The 16,461-nt window shown below is 33.5% G+C and overlaps 1 non-coding gene across 1 annotated transcript; it reads left to right on the top strand.

Moving 5' to 3' along the window:
* Positions 1 to 13,219: 13,219 nt before the first annotated feature.
* Positions 13,220 to 13,292, top strand: Trnar-ucg. Its single transcript has one exon. It is a non-coding gene; the product is annotated as a tRNA-Arg (tRNA).
* The last annotated feature ends 3,169 nt before the right edge of the window (positions 13,293 to 16,461 follow it).

The raw sequence follows: 16,461 nt of genomic DNA, 5'->3' as shown, positions 1-16,461 counted from the left end.
TTTCAGAAGCTACCAACGTCACTCACAATAATACCTCTATCACTCAATCTACCCAACTAAACATTAATTCATTCTCTCACAGTGATCCTTCAAGTTCTGCTAGAGAACTAAACACAAATCACACTTCCCCCAAAACATCACATTCCACAAATAGCAACATTCTCACTATCTCACGATTACAACGACGTCCTCACACCAATATCTGTCAACATTCAACGTGAACCAAGCGGCAACTCACTCAACTACAGGAAAAAACAACTATTTCAAAAGCTTAGAAAACTCACTGAGAAACGCACAAAACATTCTCAACATGCCAAGTCGCTTGTGCATAACATAAGAAACCGAAAGATACCTCAATCTCTTGCATTAAAAGCATCGATAACAATAATAGCACATGATCAGAATTTCTACAACAAATGACAACAGATCCTTGAAAACACCTCCTTTGAACTCATGAATATCACTAAAACATTCTCTCAAAATTCTGTCGATATTCTAGATAAATAAATTTCCTACTATTATCACCTGTACAACTTTTCACTGGAAAATAAAAAAGAAGAACTACAAAAATTTACAAAGAGAACTGGTACATTCCTTCTCAAAAAGAATAACAAAAATCAGCTTTCTACCAATAACACCAATTCAAAAAGCGCTTTTAACAACACTCTTTCGAAGCCTCTTCATAAAGAAACTACCATAACATTAAGCAGTCTACAAGAAACTATCAAAATCCGTTCATCTCACAATGAACAGCCTAAACAAACTTTTAAAACACTTCATCCTCTAGGTTTATAGTGTTTTTATTCATTTCTACCAAGACTTCTTGAACCTATGTGTTTTTCTAACATCATGAACAAATTTCTAGAGTGGTCATAGCTTTTTAAATATCAGTTATGATATTTCAAGACTGACCAATTTCTAAAATTGACTGGAATTCTGCACAGGTGAAAACATTTATAGTATTGTGTAAGGCTCTACCAAAATGTATCTCAATTCGTAAGTTTCCCTGTTTCACCAAGTTAAAGTGTGAATCTCCAGCAGATAGATCGGGTGTTAGATCAAGGGCAAATAGTGTATACTCTTCAAAGTATTTGTCCTAATCAATATCAATTCCTTGATCTTGAAACTGTTTTCCCGTTCCACTAAGTAATGTTATACAGCTTCGTGCATACAGTTTAGCATCAAAATCAGGTTGTAAAGGTCGAGCAAAAATGTTTTCCACCCACGTTGATTACTACGAAATTGATACTGTAATGCTTAAAATTGTACGGGTTTCTCTTCATTATCAACACATCCTATAAAAAGACCTATGGATACTTGACCTTAAAACGCATTATCAATAGATGTTTGTAAGTTTCCTTGAACAGTTAAGAACGATTTGCACACTACATATTTCAAAGAATATCTAGCTGTTCCTTTGTGAAAAGCATTAGCGTGCGATAGAACGACTGATATGCTAATCTTGACTTTTCTCGCGTAGATAGAAATGTGTTATAGAGCAACTTTCAATCGTGATTCATCGTTCGACATAATACAAAATGCATCTTTCTTTGTAGAGTTTTAAATTTACAGCATTGGGTTAAAATCTGTTCTGTAAAAAGATGTTCAAATATAGACGGCAAATTACGTTTACTGTTTGATTACCACGTGTATCTAAATGTCGGTCTTTGATTCCTTTCTTTCCTACCATCCTTAAAGTCGAGATCGTCAAAACTATCAGCCGTGTCTTTTACCCGCTTAAACGATGTCAAATGATTTTTTTATCTTCTCCACTATAACTCAGTAAAGTGTCTATGTAGGCCTTATACTCGTAAAGATTTTGAGACGAAGAAATGAGCTTGTCATCCAGATGTACATCCACTTGAGAAAATAGAGAATGAAGAAACTGGAGCAGAGTTATAATCTTCCTTTTCTATGTTGGTTCCATCAGGTTTGACAATATTTGTCTTTACATGAGAATATTATTGTGCTGGATCTAGGTAATCCTTTGCCGATCCTGATCTAAGAAATTCGATGGGTTCTCTGTGAGTCACTGAAAATAGAGGATGGTAGTCGATCCACTGACTCTCTCCAATCACAGTATTCGTGGGAGGGAGAGGAAATATGTCTAGCTCAAACTTTGTATATTCACAGAGTTTTTCATGTGGTAGGAGAGTCATGATTATTTGCTGAAAAAAACTAGAGTCCCTTGATTCTAACAATTCTGAACACAGGTCCTTTCTAGGTTTTTTCTTTTTATTATGTTGTACAATCTGTTTGACATATTGAACCAGGTTTTGAGCTCCTTGTATTGCTCGTCGTTTCCCACCATTAGTAAATGATTTTCCTAGTATGACATCTGAGGTTAAATTTATGCTTGACTGAACAGGTCGTTTTCCTAAGGCTCACACTCCTTTTTAAGGAATGGTATAGCCAAACAAAACAGATTATTCAATAGATCTCCCAATCCATAATCCCATTGTCATTGACTACCAGTGTAATAAGGTAAACTATTTCCACTTGGTAATTGTAATAGGTGTTATTGATGGATGTTTCATGATAGTATGGAATTCTCATGTTGTCCCAGACATTAAAATTGAAGTGTTATGACGACTCTTACTTTGTAAAGGTTTCAGTGACCATACTGACCTTTAACTACTGACCTAACATATCAGCAGTACATAAGCAGCACCAACAATACTAGGTTCCACAATATCTGAGTAAACATAGAGCGAATAAAATTCACTGTGCATGTTACTAATGTATGGAGTTATAGTGGGCTCTTTTATCATGTGATTAACATCTAATCTAAGTAGTACTGATAGTACAGTATCGAGTGTTAATAGAGACTCCGTCACTTACATTCGCACTTACTTTTCGGGTGAACAAATCATAAGTAAATATAAGTTCATTATCAGGTTTAGGAAGTGATTCTTCTACTTGGTTTAATATTCCAGTTAAATTTTCAGGCTCTTTGTAATAACCAGGTCTAATATAATTGATTACAGTAGCAGAGTGAGGGCCACTAAAATAGAATAACCGTCCCATACCATTTAGGATGTTATGCCAGATATGTGGATAATGTAATTTCGCCAAGGCCACTTCCCACGAACCTTCAAGACTGATAGATGTCTGAAGATGAGTGACATAATTTTTCAAAATAGCTGGCAAAATAGTTCATAGAACTGTTACTAGTTAACGTCACATACAACTTCTCCCTGCCGAACAATGAGAAATTGAGTTATGCTTATTATTTTATGACAGCAGACAATTCAGATCTGTTTGAGGGATCCAGATATTAAATTTACCAGTATAGCCTTTCCATTTTACGAAATATTATTTGTTTTTACTTCCTTTTTCGCTTGTGTAATATTTTTCTACAGTGCAGATGTCACTGGGGGATTTGATAACACATTGTAGTTCAGATTCGTAAAATGTCTCAATTAATTTTTCTCCAAGATAATCTTGCAGTTCATACACTGGTGCATTTCTGTCTATTCTCTCGTAAGTCTTAAGGATTTCGTCTGTCCATCCAAGCATATAGCCTTTATTAAATTGGTGTTTCACTTTACTGATACATACCTGATCACCTACTTTTAATAAAAATTTTACTTTGGTGGGCGGTTTGTAAGATGTTTTCCCCACTAAAGACTGATTAGAGTGACTAATGTTCATTGGTCTCATTTTAATCCTGTGACGATATGACTGATTATAGGTACCGACCAGATTGTTCAGTAGAGTGATATACTTGTAAGATCCATGATAAGTAAAACAGTGCCACATTCTAGTTTTAAACATGCGATTAAATCTTTCTACAATAGATGCTTTTGTTTCATTGTGTATATTAGAGAAATGAATGTCTTGTTTCTAGAGATGACGTTGAAACAAACCATTAGTAAATTCTGTTCTGGTGTCAGTTTGACATTTAAAATGTCAGGATGAATCATTAAAAAGAGATTGTAAATACAATATATAAATACAATACATTTAACTATGACGTGTATTTTTTACACTATAACGATAATGATTGTTAATATGAAATGGATAGGATAGAGTAGATTTTGAAAGTTGATTAACCCTGGAACATCCAAACAATTTCAGGTTATAACTAGGAATTTTCAGCAAACTTCTCAATTTCTCGGCTTTCTCTCTCCCCTTGTCTAAACAGTGGTAACGTTCTCTCTCAACAATTTAGCCACACTCCACAGGTAGGGATAGTCAATGTTACCAGTTTTCCAGGGGATTTGATGAATGTAGCAGGTCATCCATTCGCACTGACGACGATATGTATCTGAAAGATTTTCTATTGAAAATGTTTGTTCAAACAAAAATGTACCTATATATATTCAGTAAGTAAACTTCTGAATACTAGTTCTTTAATTATACCAGGTCTGTTCTTCAGAAAAATCCTTCCAACTCTATCACGGCGGCAGTCATGATAGTAAAAAAGTATATATATATTCAGTAAAACATCAGTTTTATCTTATTTTGGTACTTAAGCTAAAAATTTATCATCAGGAAACAGACCAGTCCTCAGGCACAACTGTTCAGGTGTTTGCGACTCAAATCAACGAGTAAGTATCCAAATGGTTGGCATGTTGCATCTTGATAAGCTTCTTCAAAATATTTGACACATGTCAGAAATATTTGTCTGGCTAAAACATTCAACTGAGATTTGTCTCTCGCATTCTTGAACAAAATAATATATTGAGAGTTTAAACTAATGTTATGTATTTCTCTACCCTGATGAAATAGACCCTGTACAATATAAAACTGATATATTCAAATGTGACTTCCACGTGTAAAAGGTTGAGACACTCGTTTATTTTCTCCACTTTCACTCATAAGGTCACCAATGATGAAAAGATTTAGTTTATCAGACTGTACATAATCGTGAAATGTTTCAAGAAATCCTTGAACAAATTGAATATTAAGAATATTTTGCATTAATTCAGTATACATAGGTTGAATTCACCATAAAACCACACGATATTTTTAGGAATAGGAGAGATTACATCATGATGATAAGTCAGAACTTTGCTTACAAACTGTGATTTATCACTTCCTGGGTGACATTTCGTGGACGTCACCGCCCTCTAGTGTCTATTACATAAAGTTTAAACAACGCTCAGGTGTCGGCATCCTTTGTATATTAAGTAACAATTATATAACCCTCGGATGTCGGCATATTTTGGACACAGAGATACAGCCCTAACTACTGAGAGTAATGTTTAGAATTCAATTCATTTCTTCGATCAAAGATGGCTTAGGAATCATTTATAAATAGTTTTATATATAACATAAAAAAGAAACACCATGTTTGACAGAATTCAAACTCGTAAGTCCTCGGGTGGGACAGCGGTAAATTTACGGAGCTACAACGCTAAAATCCGGAGTTCGATTTCTTGTGATGAACAAAGCAGATAGTTTAATGTAGCTTTGCTCTAAAATAAACAAGAAAAGGTGTAGTATATTCCTCTGAAGTCAGATACCTTAGCCATTAGATCACACAGATCATTACTTTCGAGTAACTGAAAAATATTCTACAATAAACAATACTGGAATTTTGTTTAAGACATTTGGGAAGAAAGGCCAGATTACCTTCCATTTTAATACGTTTATTCCTTATCATGATATTTTTCTTATTTTTAAAGAAATTTTACTTTATTGAAAACTAATAAAGAGTCACATAATTTGCTTATGATATGTGTTTGTGACACTGTTATGTCTTCAAAAACTTCTGTGTGTCATCCAAGAACCGTATTTCTTGAAGAGTTAAAGATAACTTTTAGACAATCTAATGTTCTGCCCTGTCAGAAGGCTAAAATAGGCTGAATTTTCAGGTTATAGTTATAACCTTGAAAAAATACAGACGAACAGACTTCTTTCTGGACATTTACTGGTAAATTATACAGATAATTCTTATACAATAAGGAAATTCAAATTTTCAGATCCAGGATAAAGTAATCATCATGTCTAGTACTAGGTAGCAGAACGTTGTCTCCATTTAATCCGTTTTTTTTCCTCCAATAGGACCTATATCTAGCATGGTAATTATCTTTTCTTTTCTCATAATATATAAAAAGTATCTCATATTCTTCATCTAGACTTGTTCAAAACAGTATTTTGCTTGTTTTACAGTTATATGTTTTGTCCACCGAGGGGAAGAGAACCCCGGATTTTACTGTTGTAAGTCTGTAAATTTACCGCTGTCCCACCGTGAGACAGTTATGTTGCACTCCAAACAATTGGAAAAGCAAGTGGTTGAAAGTGTTTTTCTTTGTAATATATTTTGCAGAGCAGTTTGCAGTATCATTTACAAAAGAATTTAAACTTTTATACGATAGAAATATAAAAATGTAAGTTTACAATATGAGTTTTAAAAATTGCTAAAAATTCATAAAAGAAAACGCCACTCAGGAAAATGTTCATAGTTCACTTTGAATTTTTACCTTTCATCATTTTAGGGGCTTCTAGAACAATATTCTCATAAAAAAGAATCATACCATATACTGCATAGTACATAAGTTGTTTCAAAATTACACTGAAGGTTGAGTGTGTTATATTAAGACAAACTGAAATATGCAAATCAGCAAAACAAGTGGCAGCCACAACCGATATAAAGAGGTAATTGGATGAAATGTATCTGTACTACATTTTGACTTTGTTTGGCATTCATAGCTTGTGTGATGCAACCGAAAATTTATCGCTTTTGGTAAGAGTATGTAAAATCCCTTTCCAACACAAAATATTCATACTCTTAGATCATCAAAATGTATTCAGATCGGAGATTTAAAAATTCCAAAAAGATGATATCCCTAGTGCTTAATGGCATTGGAAAACAAATAAATATGAATCGATTTGGATCGCCAGAGTCATTGAGAAAGAGATCTTTAACACATCGTATCCCAACCGCAGTAAACTTGGTGGGACATATTCTAACAAGTGAAAAACCACGAACACAAAAAAAGCGTTCCACGTGCCCTAAAAAACCAGCACGCGCCATAATCTAGAAGGGTCACCATTTGGAAAAACCACACGAGTCATATCTCTAGCAGCTGGAAAATAAAATGAGTATTCAGGTTATTTCAAACGTATACCAACAGGTCAGATGTGTATGAGTTTTTTGTTTGTTGGTTGTTGTTTGTTTTTTTGCAGTCGGACTGTTGAAACGAGCGATTGGAAACAGCCGTCCTCGTACAGTAGATTAAGTAAGGAAAGCAAGCAAGGAATAAGAGTGCGTTTTTGACATGACAGTCTTAACACAATGTCCTTCAAAGTAGATATTACGATGTAGGACTATTCTTAAGCTGATTTTTATTATAACGTCTAATTTTTTCAGGAAAGCAAGCATATTTGTACGACAGGGATAATCCCAACTGGTGTCCAACACAAACCCTTGGAGAAAAACAGTCTGAAGAGGAACACGCATCTACCGCCCACAGTGTAGTTAGATATAGTCGTCTGCAAGAACGAAAAAAAAATTGCCCTTTCGGTTTCTGATTAGGTTGAATTTGGCTTATTTATCAATCACGAGATCGAATCCCCAAGAATATCCTCAGAAACAGAAATTGATGGGATTTTTCTAGATACAACGACGAGTGAATTACATGCCTTATGCCTTGGAAATCAAACTTTGAAAACACTCACAAATAAATTTTCTAAAGAGGATTTTGATGGCAATGATAAGAAACTCAGGATCATTACAGGGGTACCAACATTTGCCATACTGATAACTCTCTTTCAATACCTCAAACAGTATTTTCCAAACTTTGATACATTAGACAAGTTTATAATGTTAATTTTGACACCCATGAGACTTCGACTTAACGTATCTCTGTTGTTCTTTTCGTATGATTTTACAGACGTCAGTCTCAAAGATCTTGACAAATGTAATTAAAGTGATGTATGCAAGAATGAAACCATTTGTTTATTGACCTGAGAGAAATACATTACAAAAAACGTTGTTTACACAGTTTAGAAAACACTCTGGAAAGAGATGTGTCGTAATTATCGACTGTTTTGAAGTATTTATAGAGAAGCCATCAAATCTTAAAACATGGGCGGAAACTTGATCATCGTACAAGCATCATAATAACCGATAGAGATAACACCTCAAGGTATAGGGATAACACCTCAAGGGACGTTTTCCTTCATACCAAATGGACGGGGTGGTAGAGCCAGTGACAAATTTATTACAGAAAATAGTGGTTTTCTTAACCAAAAATTACCTGGTGATTTGATTCTGGCTGATCGTGGTTTTGACATAAGCGACAGCGTAGGATCAATATGAATCTATGCACAAAGCTACACAATGGGCTATCTGTGCTCTGCCCACCACGAGTATCGAAACCAGGTTTTTAGCGTTGTAAGTCCGCTCGAGTTAACATTCCAGCATTTACCAAAGGTAGATATCATCTTCCACCTACAGATCTAGAGACAACGAGGAAATTAGCCAGTGTTAGAATTTACATAGAACGCCAGAACTACACGGTTTTAAATGGAACACTTCCAATTAGCTTACTAATGTCCAAGAATGATGGTTCATTGAGTATGATTGATAAGATAGCTCATGTGGGCTGTTCGCTAGGGAGTTTGAATAACTTTGTTGTAGAGTTCAATTAAAACGAAGTAGAGTACAGGTCACCTAAGAAAAGGGTTAGTATTGACTACTATAGATAGGTGACTGTTGTATACATGTACAGAATAAAATGAGTTGACCTTTATATACATATTATTGCTGTATAGAGATGACCACAATAGCAGGTTGGACTATAATGACATAACCTGAATGACTGTCATAAATACATAATCAATTTTAAATGTTTGGAGGTGTGTGTTTTTAACTCAGAATTATTAATGTCTGGGCTCAGTTTCGCTAAACTTCTCAAATACAGTTTTTCTTCAAATCAAAGTTTTGGAATATGATAACATCGAAAATTGAGAATATCTTGCACATTGTCTTTTACCAGTGACTAAGGATTTATCCAGACTTTTATTTCACATCTTCATTCAGTATGTGGTGTGTTGAAGTAAAACATTTACACTAAGTGAATATGTTGAGTTGAGAAATCTAGTGAAACGGGAACCTGAGCAACGAAATGAACTATATTAGTTACAGTACTTGTTTCTGTGATAATGTACCATTCTATTAGTTTTACGTCTGAATAAGTGAGTCACTTATGGTTATAGAAGAAAACTTGTTAAACTACACTCATTTCTTATTAAATGCTGGAAGTGTATGCGCTGGGTGTGGAAATCAAATGGGTCACAATGTCTGGATGTGTTATAGAAGGTAAAATGTCAAACACTATCTCACCAAAAAAGTTTCCTTATACGGATTACAAGCCATCAGTGATAGATAATTTATCATCGTATCTATTTTCTCAACACTTGATAATCCGTCTCGGTATTTCAGCTTATCAGTCACCGTTTCCTTACACTTTGCCATTTTTTACATAAAGAAATTCAGAGAATCATAATACCATAAATTACCATAAAACATTCGATTTGGATCTGATTTCTTTGTTTTCATGTATATGCCTCCAATATGGCTGACTTCCTATGTTACTATGGATACAAGCAGGTGCTTGCAACTGGTCTATTTAAACACTCGTGATGACATTGTACCCTTTCATAACAAGTGTTGAATATATCTTTATTTAGATATATTCATGTAATTTTTCAAAATTTTCGTGCAGGTGCTCTGCATGTAGTTAGCGTCTTCGGGGTAAACCGAATGTTCCAAGGCCACAAACATAAATTAATCATTTCGCTTAGTCAAAGTTTCATACTTGTGACAACTATTCCATATAAACATGTACTGGTAAAAGTCTTAAGATGCCTTGAATAGTAACGAAGAAAACTAAAACAATAACAGCTTTGCAAGGTTTCCACAAGGTTTTGTTATCAACAGGTACTTGTCATAAACACTGACAGCTTTGCAAGGTTTCCACAAGGTTTTATCATCAACAGGTACATGTCATAAACATTGACAGCTTTGCAAGGTTTCCATAAGGTTTTGTCATCAATAGGTACATGTCATAAACATTGACAGCTTTGCAAGGTTTCCATAAGGTTTTGTCATCAATAGGTACATGTCATAAACATTGACAGCTTTGCAAGGTTTCCACAAGGTTTTGTCATCAATAGGTACTTGTCATAAACATTGACAGCTTTGCAAGGTTTCCACAAGGTTTTGTCATCAACAGGTACATGTCATAAACATTGATTGCCTCTTTTCCAATTATAAAAGAAACATTTTTCTTATTGGTGAGCGAGTGAGACGTATCAAAAAACGTTACATAAATATTATAACTTTGGTAGATTGGAATATATACAGTCTACCGCTTTGGAATCAAACTCCTTAATTATTAGACAATGCCTACTTTCATTCTAGGTCTTAAATAATTATTTTTAGCAATATTTGTATACTGTTGAAAATATTGTTAGTAGTTCACTATATCTTCTAGTGTACTTTTGAGTTATAATTATGATTACCAATTACCAAGTTTTATTAAGCTATGCTGGTAATAAATTTCTATAGTCTATAATTAATTATGATAATCAAGAAAATGAACTTATGTATTCAACAACAAAAAATTATAAATGAAAATATTTTAATCCAAATTAAAATACCTTTTGTTCTTAATAATTCTTTATATGAGCGTTTTATTAACGTACCGTAATGAGAGAATAAATGTTTTAAACAGTGTTTATAACACATTTATCTAATATAAATATTTTTATCATTAGCTACTACATTAATAAAAGCTATATTGGAACCAAATAATCAAAACATTTAAGTTATATTTTAAGAGACATGATTTTTTAGTGAAATAGTTTATACTTTCAACATTATAATGAACAAATTCATAGGTCGAATACGTTGAGCTCCATAATATTCGTCGCGTCACATTTTCAACAGAGAAGCTTCGATAGGCAGTCCTTCCCTAGTGCACATCTACTTCTAGACTAGAACTCTCTGACATCTATCATTTTCTAGGTTTCTCGAGGACGGTCTGCTTACAACAACACTTCCAGACAATTTGTGTTATTAAAACAGCTGTTAGTAACGTCATCATATTTTAATTATACAGAGGGACTATAAAGAAAACCCCATATTTAAAATGATTGTAGCTTATAAACAACCTGTCCTAGGAGAACTAAGTTTCACAAGAGCCCATTGAAAGTCGAAGGTTTTATTTAAGAAAATTCGGATATGGTTCAATTTTTCAAAAAGTCTCAAAAATACATTAAATTTAACTTTGTCATTTTCAAATCAATTTCTGAAGGAAGCTACATATTGTCTGTTTCTAACAGTGTTCTTTGATACTCGCAACAATCTTCAAACTGCATTCTATTTGAATCACTAAGCTCGTATTGTTAGAAAAGAGAGATAGAAGAGAAATAAAATCAATTCTTGTTTGCAAGAAAGGTTAGTTAAGAAAGTGCTATAATACTATAATAATCTCCAAAATTTCCTGAATAAAATTCTTGGTTCCTAGGTGAAATTTGTTCTATGAACATTTTCCTAGATGTCTTTTTTAATATTTATTTTTGATCAAATTCTATTCCCGATTACTGTAAACTTTTTACATTTCTATGGCATAAAAAATTAAATGATATTTTCCCGAAAGAGGGTCGAAGGCCGCCTAGAGAGATCACTTGTTTTAACCACTCGTACCACTATACAATAGTATGTTGTCTGTTTGTCAGTCAGTAGACACTAAAATGATATCACATAAGGGACGCTTAACGTTGCAGTTTTAACTGTCGTGACGTCAGTAAAACGTGCACATGCTATGAATCATAAGAAGAATTATGCACTCTATACATTACAACGCAGTATGACATAATAATTTTGAAAGCAAGAAATAAAAATGTTTGTTTCTTTTACTTTTTGATTTACTCTTGGGTGGTGCTACAGGCGGAGCGGGAGTTTTCCTAGTGTGCAGTTGATCACAAATTGTGCAGCTGTAAAAATATTTGTGCAGTTGAAAATTCACCTATATGAATAAGTTAAAGTGGATAAATACAATATATATATTTATTTAATTATTTAAGATTATAAAATTCCATTTCAGAGTTGATAAAATGTATTTACTAGAATATTCTGCATTTGTTTGATCATTTGCTACTAGGCATGTATACATGAGGTGAAATATGGCATCATGTGTTAAAAAAATTAAGTTAAAATATAAATGTGAAATTGAAAAAAAATCCTTAGGAAAAACTCTGATGTGGATCTACCTACAATTTAACAAACTCAATTAGTTATCTCTATCGCAACCAGTCGGCCTTCAACAAGTTGGAGTGCAACGTAACCACTTTGAACAAACCAAGACAGTGAACGTGAAATACTTTCGCCATATATCAAGACAAGAAAAGAACACGCTAAAATAATTTTCATGGAGAATATGGTTCCACGAACGCTGTCATGTGGGAATAGATAGGTTTGTTAGAGGAATGCATGAAGTATTGACATAAAACTATAGAGAGATGAATCTGGGAAGAAAATAAGATACGTGAAGGTATAGCATTGTTCTGTTCGTCCTGCCACTTAGTATTAAACAAAACAGTTGCATTACCCTGGATCTGATAATTTTAATATATATATATATATATATGAATTACCTGGATTGTCGAGAAGGTAATCTGTCAGGCTTCAAAAGAAGACAACGATAGAAGCAGCGATAAAAATATTTCTGATACTGAAAAGTCCATGCTATTGTATCATTCTGACAGGACTGAACATCAGACGATCTAATATAATATATTTTGAAAAATAGTATAAAATAACACTTAACATCAGACGAGCTAAATGTTATTTCAAACTATTTTGCAAAATATATTATTCTGTTTTCAATTTTAAAATATACGGGTTTTAGATGGAAGAAAAGCATCACAAACACATAGCATGCCTAATTACTGCCCCCAGTGGCACATCGGTATGTCTGCGGACTTACAACGTTAGAAACCGGGTTTCGATACCCGTAGTGGGCAGAGCACAGATAGCCCATTGTGTAGCTTTGTGCTTAACTTCAAACAAACTAATTACTAGTTTTGTAGATTGATATCATCAAATTTGTTCAAAAACGACAAAAATAATAAGAAGTGAGTGCATCAGAATGAGACGTAATTTTGTACTTCTCAAAACAATATTTCAAGAAATGCTCGATATACTTTGAAAGCCTGTGATTTGTTTTAGAGTTTGTGTAAAGACAAATCTTTGGAGGAGGTCCGCGTGGCCTAATGGATAAGGCGTCTGACTTCGGATCAGAAGATTGCAGGTTCGAATCCTGTCGCGGACGTTTATTTTGTTCTTTTATTATCATTTATTCTATTCTGTACAAAATTCCTCAATAACTCAGTTCATCGAATATAAATGTTGAAATTCTTCTGTTATTTTCAAATGAAATTTAAAACAATATTTCAACTAAAATCTATAAGGTACTGACAACTACGTATATGTTCATCTAAGACGAAAAAAAGGCAAGTTTTGTAATGTTTTTATTTTTTCTGTATCTTCGATTGATCTCCAAGTCAGTAATCTTATTATTTACAATGTCGATTTGATGTACAAAGTTGCGTGTACTTAATTACACGTGGATTGAGAGCCTTTTTATCCAAATTTCCTAATTGATTAATTAACTGAAATATCATTAAAAAATTTATATTGAAGATGTTATGCACAAATATATGTTTTGTATTTGTTGATATTGATGAGAAATTTATCGTATTGGATTTCTCTTGTGTATCATATATTAATGTTCACCTGCTGTATACAGTGTTCGTTTTTTTTTTGTTGTTGTTGTTGTTGTTTTTCGTGAAATGTTGATTTAAGAGCTCAAAGAAAACTAAAGTGTAAAAATCATTTATATGATTTAATTCTATATAATATCACATGTGTAATACTTATACAGAAGTTTCAAATAACATTGCCATATTCCATACCTTAAAGTTATTGTTGTCATAACCGATCTTCAGTGTGTATATTATAAACTTGTTTTGTGTAGATTGTTCAAACATTAATGTAATTTTATTTTATTTTCGTTTCTATAATATAATATTTTTCTTACCCGATTTTCCCTTGAACGAATAGTGCTGATTGCCAGTTGTTGCAAATAAAATTAGTTCAGCTTAATGTGAAATAATTAACTTAAAATAAGTTTAACTATTTTGTTTTGAAAGGGGAATTCCGTTAGGTCAAGAAAACACAAAGATAAATGCAGTTTTTTCTTAATTTAAAGAATTTTCTTTTTCTCATATGACTTAGGGGAAGTTCAGGTAAAAAGCGGTAGTCGGACAAAATTTGATACCTCAATTTTCTCTACCGTAACGTGCTGCTACCTGGTGCCGGTGATATTAAATTCTGTCCTCTAAAACTTCGGTGTTTCACTTAAGAAAATAGAATCACATATCTCGAAGAGTTTAACAAACATATAAATCGTTTGATGTTCTGTTCTATCAGAAGGCAAAAATAGTCCGAATTTTCTTATATCAAGAATTCTGTTAATGTCTCTAACTTTTCTGTTATCATTATATCCTTGATGACTAACAGACTTCCTTCTGGATAATTACTGTTGAATTATACAGATATTTCATATGGAATAAATATGTTCAATTTTTTTTATGTCCAGTGTAATGAAGTCGTCATTTTTAATAGTAGACAGCAACTCGAATAGAGCCAATCCACATTTTCATATATTTGTTTTTCTGCTTAACACCCAACCTCGTAGTCTCTGTATAACCATACTTTCCATGACAATTATCTCAGCGCGTTCTATTCTTGCATTGATATATGTGGCTTATTACATTTAAATCTGTTGAATAACGAACTGATTGAAAGTGTTCTCTTTGAAAGAAATTCCACAGGACTGCTTGCAACACTACTTCTAATAGAAAAAAATTATACTATTGAAGCATATCAAAAAATGTTAAAAAATAAATATGTAATACGAATGTGACTCTTGGGAAAATTTTAACACATCACTTTGACCTTTTCGGCCCTCTAGAGTAATGTTTTAATGAAAAGAAAATCATACTACACATGTGGAAAATGACCACAATATACTAAACACTGGATTGCTTTCTTCTTGTTGTTGTTATTTCTTATTAAGCACAAATCTACACAAAAGGCTATTTGTGCTCTACCCATCACAGGTGTCGAAACTCGGTGTCCGCAGACATGCCGCTGTACCACTGGGGGGAAGGATTGTTTTCTAGTGGATATCGGTGTACGTTAATATTACGTACTGGTAGTGTATAATTTATTTTCATTATGTAACTTAAACACTAATGCAAATTAGCTGTACACTCCCCAGTTGCTCAGCGGTAAGTCTGTAGGCTTAATACGCTAAAATTCAGGTTTCGATACACGTGGTGGACAGAGCACAGATAGTCTATTGTGTAGTTTGTTTGTTTGTTTGTAATTAAGCACAAAGCTACACAATGGGCTATCTGTGCTCTGCTCACCACGGGTATTGAAACCTGGATTCTAGCGTTGTAAGTCCGCAGACATACCGCTGTGCCACTGGGGGGCATTATTGTGTACATTTAAGCTTAAGAAAAACAAAATAAACAAAACTGAGTTAATCATAACATACAGATTTATCCTTTGACCTTTGTCATTAAATTAACACTGGGCATGTAAAGTTACTTGTATAGGAACGTTAGAAACGTATCTTAAAATGAATCCAAATCAAGTATCCTGGGCTTTGGAAGGGCCAGGATATGCAAAATCATACATTTATCCAAAGAATACTTTACATGATTTTGTTTGGTGTAAATTATGTCAGCATTTGGTTTATTTGTTTGAAGTTAAGCACAACACTACACAATGAACTATCTGTGTTCTGCCCACTACGGGTATCGAAACCCGGTTTCTAGCGTTGGGAGGCGCCAGCATTGGAAGCCTGACAAATGACATATATAATGAGAAAATATTTTTACAAAGTTTAATAATTATAGCCGAATACAATAAATGAAGTTATCCAGTTGGGCATATATACGAACTGAGAACGTACGAAACTCTTTGAAAAGTAAATAAACAACGGTGTAGTATTCATATATACACGCTGTTTTTAGTTTATTACCTGAACAACATGGTACATTATCTGTCAGTTCATGAGGCGCACTATATATCGAAATACAGCTCTGCAGATACCTAGTTGCTGAAAATATAGATATGTATAGTTGGCCGAACTCTCACTAGATACAGCTATGCAGATACCTAGTTCCTGAAAGTATAGATATGTATAGTTGGCTGAGCTCTCATTAGATACAGCTATGCAGATACCTAGTTCCTGAAAGTATAGATATGTATAGTTGGCCGAACTCTCACTAGATACAGCTCTACAGATACCTAGTTCCTGAAAGTATAGATATGTATAGTTGGCCGAACTCTCACTATATACAGCTCTGCAGATACCTAGTTCCTGAAAGTATAGATATGTATAGTTGGCCGAACTTTCACTATAT

Source organism: Limulus polyphemus, unplaced genomic scaffold (assembly GCF_000517525.1).
Source record: "Limulus polyphemus unplaced genomic scaffold, Limulus_polyphemus-2.1.2 Scaffold511, whole genome shotgun sequence".
NCBI classification, from domain to species: Eukaryota; Metazoa; Arthropoda; class Merostomata; order Xiphosura; family Limulidae; genus Limulus; species Limulus polyphemus.
The sequence above is the reverse complement of the archived record's forward strand: the minus strand, read 5'-3'. Positions and strand labels throughout refer to the sequence as shown.